This window comes from Apis dorsata, unplaced genomic scaffold (assembly GCF_000469605.1).
Source record: "Apis dorsata unplaced genomic scaffold, Apis dorsata 1.3 scaffold_4, whole genome shotgun sequence".
Classification (NCBI taxonomy): Eukaryota; Metazoa; Arthropoda; class Insecta; order Hymenoptera; family Apidae; genus Apis; species Apis dorsata.
In genome coordinates, this window is record NW_006263307.1 from 45,089 (window position 1) to 53,378 (window position 8,290).

The following is an 8,290-nucleotide window of genomic DNA, read 5'->3' on the forward strand; positions in this document are numbered from 1 at the left end:
TGCCTTTGTATATGTGAACGCACTAACTGATGTTGGTTGCACGCGTTCGTCCAGTGACAGAGCTAATCAAATGGTTCTACTATTTCGTGTTTCGAAATTAATCTCTCCCGATCAGAACAATTATGCCGACCGTAAAATAAATATTATAAATATAAAAATATATATTTATTTTTTTTTCTTATAATCTTTGGATATTGGATATTCGATTACTTTAACTGAGTAATATGTATTACTTTATTATAAAGTTAATCATTCGCTTAATTTTATATATCTTATCATTTTCTTATTATTTAAGATTTATTTAAAGTCTACGTATGAAATACGATATATATAAATTAAATTAATGTTATGATGACATCGATCTTTAAATCTAAATCATAAAATAAATAAAGAAATAGAAACTGAGGAGAAAATTGAAAGAAAATGAAATATAAAGGAAAGGATTGAAGTAAAAAAAAAAGTGACAGATTACTTTTTCTTTTGGGGCAGACATACGTGAAGGAATCCGTTGTAAATGTAATTTGAAGTAGAAAAGGGAAGTAGAGGAAAATAGTGAGAAAGCAGCCGCGAAACCTAGGAACGCATACGAATAAGGAAAAAATTTGCGAAACTTTTTCGCGGTATGAGGTATCGCGATACGACCATACCATGGCCACGCCATTGCCAAGCCGTTACCACGCCGTTATCCCATCGTTCTTTACCACTCCAACCCACATATAACGCTATGTATCGCGGCATACCTCGCCACGTTGCAGTACACTTTACATCGAGGGCTCTCCTTTCTTTTTCTCTCCGTTAAAGCGCTTGCTTTCGTTTCAGTTCTTAAATACGACTAGGAGAGGTGAGGTGAAACGTACAAGGACCTATTTTATACGCACCTCGTCAACGTGTTTTACTTTGTATCTTGTTTTATAAGAAGGGACATAAAGGAAGGAAAAACAATAAAAAAGAAAGAGAGTGTGAACCAAAGAATGAATAATTGCGAAACATTAACGATCGTAATAAATAAAGGATTATCATCTAAAAATCTTGTTAAACGTTAACTCATTTTTTTTATCATTTTTTTGTTTCTATTATGTTATTTTTCTTTTTCTTTATATTCTTTTTCTTATATTTTTATATAGACACATATATTGTATTTACAAAAGAAATAACTCTTATTAATTTTTGTTTAAAAAAAAATAAAAATAGTATTTATGATATATGTGCAATAGATTTAAATTTTCTTTAATGAAATATTTCATTATCATACAATGTTACATAATTATTGACAATATTATGAAATTGTGTACATTAAATTAAATTGTAATAAAATTGGACAACTGTCATTTTTGACATAGAAAATATTTTCTCAAAAAAATCATATATTCATTATAAAACCATATAATATTATATATAATTGTATATTAAAATAAAATATACAATTTTCACACGATTCTAAATATACAAATTTTTTATCTATTTTGATATTTATATTTGATATTTATAAGAATTTTCTGATTTCTGATGAATTCATTTTAATTCATACAAAAAAAAAACAAAAAATATTTTAATTATTTATGACTGAATTCAAATATTCAATATTTTTTAAAAATTTTGTTAACACTAATATATACACATATATATAATGGTAATAATTCAACAGCTAGCAATTAATTGGTCATTTTCAAATTTTGAAAATAGAAAATGAAAATAGAAAACGTTTCATACGGATTCAATGAACAATTAAAAGGAAATATATATAAAAAAATCTTATCGTCACTTTATATAGTTTTTCGAAAGATTCTTTCGAGGTTTCCGTCATCGCTCTTTGGAACTGTCGTCTCCATCGAGCACAACTCGATCGATCGACAGCAAACTCAACGTGCCACGTACTTTTCGCGATAAGGTGCAGGATAGAGAAAGAGAAGGGAGAGACGATAGTGTGACGAAGATAGGAGAGGGAAAGAGCGAGTTTGCCCGGTGGCTTCAGCATTGATCGTTCCTAGAAGAAGAGAAGGAGCCAAGCGAAACGAAGAAGAGGCGTACACGAGAAATTCGAGACGCCCGGCGTCGCCCGGCGGCGAAACGTTATCCGGTATGCAAGAAAGGACGTCCTCATTAGCGGGACCCGACGTCGTTTCAGCTCAACAGGAGCGATCGTGGCGTGGCTCGACGTGATACCGCGTCAACCCGTCTTGGTTCAGCTCGGCATAACTATCCCTCCCGCCTGTATTTATACTTTTCTTCGATACGTCCGAAAAATATGAAAAAAGCGAAAGAGAAAAAAATCCGATTTGATTCGATGATCTATATTTAATAATGATTTCAATAATGATTGGAAAAAAGTACATTTAAAATTTCTGTTATTTTAATTGAATTAATTTAATAATTTGTCATATCTATTTTTTATTGCATTCTATGATTAACCTTATAATCGTGCTCGATACTGTATAACGTGATGCGTGATATAAAAGCATGGAGACGTAAAATTTCAGTCAATCTTAGATATATGAATTATTTAGATATATGAAACATTATATATTCGTTATGTTAATATTGCAATATATTGGTATTTAAATAAAGTGTATATTGCAATACAATTTTCATTGTCATAATCATAATTTATTCTATTCTCTTTAATCATTTTTGTAATCGCTCATTCACACTAGAACGTCTCCTGACAGAAGGCTGATCCCTCGAGCTGCGATGCCCAACTACTAAACTGCGACCTCCGTTCGAGTTCGCCGTTAATCCGTTTATCGCGTTACCGCCACCGCCAGTCTAGCAACCCCCCGACCGATTTACCTACCACTCTCTCCCTACCGTCCAACACATATCAACGATGTTGGAGATGCACACCAACTTTAGACAGACGTTAAACTTTTACCACGAAATCTAATATTATATCTTATATCTGTCTCTATATCAATGTTGTAATTATACTTTTTCTACATTACATATATATAATATTACATTATATAATATTTATATGCATATTATATATATTTTTACACATTGCATTAATCCTTGGATGAATCATTAAAGAATTACTTATTAAAATATACTTTTTAAATTTTAAAAAACTGTTTCAATATCAAATACAAACTTTTGGTAAAGAAATTATTTTTAATTATTTATAGATATGTAGTAACATGAATCATAAGTGATTTCGTGTTAATTGATTATTAAAAGATAATAGTCTTGTGAAATATCATAAAGAAAAAAAAACTTTTTTGATTTTTGAATTCAAAAAATATACTATTGATAACTCATTTTATATAGTAAATTCTTTTTCTTATTGCAATGCAAATATAAATATAATTTGGAGCAAAAAGAATTTTTTTTTGGAATACAAGTTACTTTAGAAATCGAAATAGTGTAGAGTTAAAGCATTTGAATATATTCCAGCATTCTAGTCTAGACTCAAGATAGAAGATAGTCTAGGTTAGCCGTAATCGTCACCCGCTACATTGCTGCACCTTACTGTCTTCTTTTCTCTTTCCATTTTTATCATCTCTTTTTCTTTATCCCATATACAGTTTTACATATATACATACACACACTTTGAAGCACACATCTCTCGCTTTTCCTCATCCCTTTCGTTACAATTCTTTTATCACTCGCGCTTTACGTTATTCGTAACAGTGAGGTTGTATGCGTATACACAAAGCACAAAGCAAGAAAGAAAAGGGACACAGATGAACGAACGAGTAACCGTTCTTCTCTTCCGTCGAGTCCCCTCGGGAATCCACAATCCGGCGTCCACGATCTCGTCATCCAAACCCTTACTTCACTCCGGCTCTCTTCTCAAGCCACATCGACCCTTGGTTCTAAAGATCCTTCGGATTTTAACTTCGTCCCTTGCAGAAACTACTGGCGAAAGAATTCTCTGGAGAATCAAACATGGACGATATTCTTCGTTGCTTGATTTACAATCTCTCTCGTAACTAAAAGAAAGTTTCTCTCTTGTATTTAGGTCGAATTTTTTAAAATATTATAGTTTTTTTGTAGTATTATTCTTAATCATTTCGTACTCATTTATCGCTCTTTAATATCATATTGAATTAATACATATATATTATTAAAATTTTATAAAACACAAAATGTTATATAAATTGACAATATTAATAAGTTTTTTGATGCAATAATAAGAAATTAATAATAAAACAATCATCATCGTATATTCTAATTAATACACGAATTTCATAATTTCACAAAACATTAATATTCCATAGAATATAAAAAATCACTGTTATACACTTTGAAAAATTCCGGATTTATTTATGTGAATAAAGAGATTGAAGGTTTTTATCGATATTCGAAAGTACGAATAAGACAAATTCCAAAGTAAAAGTATATCAAACTAGGAGAACAAAGAGTATAGATTGTGTTAGAGCGAGAAAAGTAGCTAGCGTATGTTGCGTATTCGTGTATCTGGAGCCACCACGATACCAGTGGGAAGCCATTAGCCAAATTGCGAGGTGTCTGCTCGTTGCACCGCTCTATTACCTTCGAGCCGCTTTTCACCGCACCTCCTAACCCAGACCTGCCCATAGTCTTGCTATCTTTCCAACCTCTTTATTTTACACATTTCTTTTGCTTATTCTTCGATCTTATTTTATACAAATTTCTTTTTAACTGATTTATGTAACCAAATTTTATAATATATAATGTGTACATATTAAGCTATTGAGAATTAAATTGTAATTTTTAATTTTTTTGAAGAAAATAATGCACTTTATTAATATAGTTGAATTCAAATTAAATTTAACTATTCATGATAAGATTTAGTATGAGAAATACTTATTTATTTAAAATAATACCCATAATATTTGTTAAATTAAAAAAAAATTAAATTTACATACGTACCAGTATTTTTTAATAAATGAATAATCTAACATAGAATATAAATTTTGATTTCATGTTTTTTGTTACGTAAACATTTTATTATAATTTAGGTTAAATTATATATTTGTCTTTTATATAATTAATTATTATATTTATCTATTGACAACAGAAACAAATTTATATAAATTTTTATAGGAACTCAATATTAAAACATTAAAAATTGTTTAAATTAACATAACTTAATCTTTGTTTATATTTTATTATAATATATTATATATTTTATATCAAAAGAACTATTTTTCTAGGGTATCGTGCCAACTACTTACACACAAACTAGTGAAAAAAGAAAACTAATCTACGCACGCGTTTGCGAAATTTTAATAAAGTAAATAATTACGAAATTGACAAAGAATATCAGATAAGAAATGTTATATTTCCGTGAAATATTTTAAAGATTAAAAGAAATTAATTATAGAATTTAAAAAGATCTATTACACGAAAATATTAATAAATAAATTTGTGTTATTATAAAATTGTATTAATTATAAAATAAAAATAAAAAATGTGATCGAAAACGAAGCTTAATTGGCATTTGTTCGATAAACGAGAAGAAGCAAAAGAATCTGTAAGCTTAGTGAAATCATTCGAACTTGCAGTGGTATTCCCTTGAATGTGGATCTCTCTCCATAGTATAGTGTGTGAGTTGACGTGCAAGCGTGCGGTCGTGCGAGCGTGCAGCGTGCGCGGCCCGGTTTCAAAGTGAACCGTTAAATTATTCGTGGCGCTTTCGAGCGACAAATGGACCAGTGAGACGTTTTAAAGGGTCTCGAGAGTCGGACGTCTATAAATAGGCAGGTTAAGGAAACGTTTAAAATTAGCATACAGAGATATATTGTAAACGCGCACGCGTATTTTATCGTGAGAAAAGCTGATTAAATTTTAAAAATCTAGTCACTTTTCGTTTGATTGATGAAAGAAAATGCGCTTTATGGAAAAAAATGCGCTTAAAAGGAAAAAATAGGGAATTTAACCAAACCTTTAAATCTACTCAAACATTTCATCTATAACTTAGATTCTATATATACTTTATATAATTCTAAATTCTATATATTAAGATAGAAATAAAAACAAAATATTATTCTTTCGATTTTTAATTCTTTCGAGAATTAGATGATTATATATACTAAATTTGAAAAGAGATAAGTTAAATGTTCTTTTAGAATGTTCTTTAGAATAAATCCATTCTTATCTCGATTATTTAAATAATATTTTTTATCATATCATTTTTTAATCATTGAATCAAATAATATTAAAGAATTAAAAAAAAAAAAATGACAAATGCTTAGGTTCAAGTCGGTCACTAAAAAAAAAAAGTAAAAACACACACAAATGCGTGACACATATCGACATCAGAAAAGTATGCATCCTGCTTAGCGACGTATCTGGCTGATACACGGTCATAGAATATTGATATGTAAATATAGCGGCACCGGTAGCGGCGGTGCAACGGCGGTTTATAGGGGCGCTAGCAGGTTAACGAGCGACTCGCAGAGTGCGCGACGGCGGGGTAAAGAGATAGATAGGAAAGTTAAGAGTGAGAGAGACTCTGAGAATGAAAGGAAAAGAGAGGTGGGTAGGGTCTCCCAAAGTCTGTAGGTAGGTTGATGGAGGTCGAGGGTGAGACAGATGGATGGATGGATAGATAGATAGGTGGTGAGAGCGAGGAAAAAGAAAAGAATGAGAAAACGACAGACAAAAGAGAAAAAGAAGAGAAAGATGGAAAACAGTAAGAGAGAAAAGGAGAAAGAGAGTTATGGAAGGAAAGACAAAGAGAGATAAAATACAGTAGAGAGAGAAAGAGAGAGAGAGAGAGTGTAAGAGTGTGAGCACGAGAACAGCGGCAGGGGTAGAAAGCGGTAGCAGGAGACCAAAGTAGGGTGAGGTAGCATTGGGATGGGCGAGCGAAGAGTCGAGGGGTAGGGGAGTTGGGTCGCTGCCGGCAGTATAACAGAGACGGTCGGGCGTGCCGCGGAGCGTGCCACCAAAGGGGATGAGAATTTTCCACAGGTTGGAAAATTATTGTCGCAACTGATTCAAATTGAAATTTCGTAAAAAAATTAAATCGCACGTTAATGAGCATATGCATCTTACGTAAAGGTTACTTTCCATTTCAAAGAATGAATCAGAGAGAAAAATTTTTTTTTACGATTTAGGATAAATAATGGAATCACATGCATAAATGACAGTGCGGACAATAGTAAGTCAGTGGTGTATAGGGACATGCCCTGCGGGACACGGAACGGGGTGGTTGGAACGGGCCGCGGAAACACGGAGAGGGCGGGAACACGTCGGTCGAGCGAGGGTTGCCACGCTGCGAGCTGGAGAACGGGGATATAGGAGGGTGACTATGGCTTCGTATGTATGCCTCTCTACGAATAGACTTTTATAACAGTGTGCGAGCTCGCCAGCGCGCGTGACTGAAACCGCCAGTGGTACTATCTACGAGGGCACGTAGAGTCGAAGGGTATCATCTATAGACGAACACCTGGAAGAGATGTATCCTGTCGCTTCACCGCGACGTGTAAAATCTCTCTATCTTTCTCTTTACCTCCACCGATCTTCTCACGTCTGCATTTTTCCTCCTCGATTCAACAATCTTGTTCATTCGTTGCATTCTTTTCAAAGATTTAACTAAGTAAAAGTACATACTTTTATTACATTCTCTCTTTCTCCCCTTCTCCTGCTTCGTTTATCAATTCATTGATAATCGTTTATCAAATTTTCTTACCGAGTCCAGTATTATTGATATTTTTTTTCTTTTCATTTTTTATTTCTGTTATTTATTTTTAATATATCTCTGATCTAAATTCTATAAAACTAGGATATTAATTTTGTGAAAAATTAAGATTATTTTTTGAGAAAAAAATAACTAATAACTTGAGAAAAATAAATAATTGATAGATATGAAAAAAAATAAGTATCAAGAGTTTTTAAAATACAATGAAATATATAGAAAAATCAAACTGATCAAAATTATCAACATAAATCATTTGGTTTCTCAGAAATAGAATATTTAATGCAAAAAATTCAAAATTCATAAAAAGCAAAATTTCTTAGTTCAATTTCTAAATGATTCATGTTATTTATTAATTTCTGAAAGAAACAAAGTAAATAAATATTTTATTTTAGCTTATTTTTTTATTTTCTTAAATATGCACAAATATAGACAATTTAAATGCGATAAAAAATCAAGTTCTAATCATATAATTTATAATAGAACAGAAATAGATTGATTGGAATCTTCAGAAACGAAGACATATTTAAACGGTATCAACCAACACTAGTATCGTGCACATTTGAACTACGTATTAGTTTTTAATTAAAACGTGAATTAATGAAATGACGAAAGTAATGCAGACTTCTTGAAAAATACACACAACTCCACTGCGAGGAGACATAA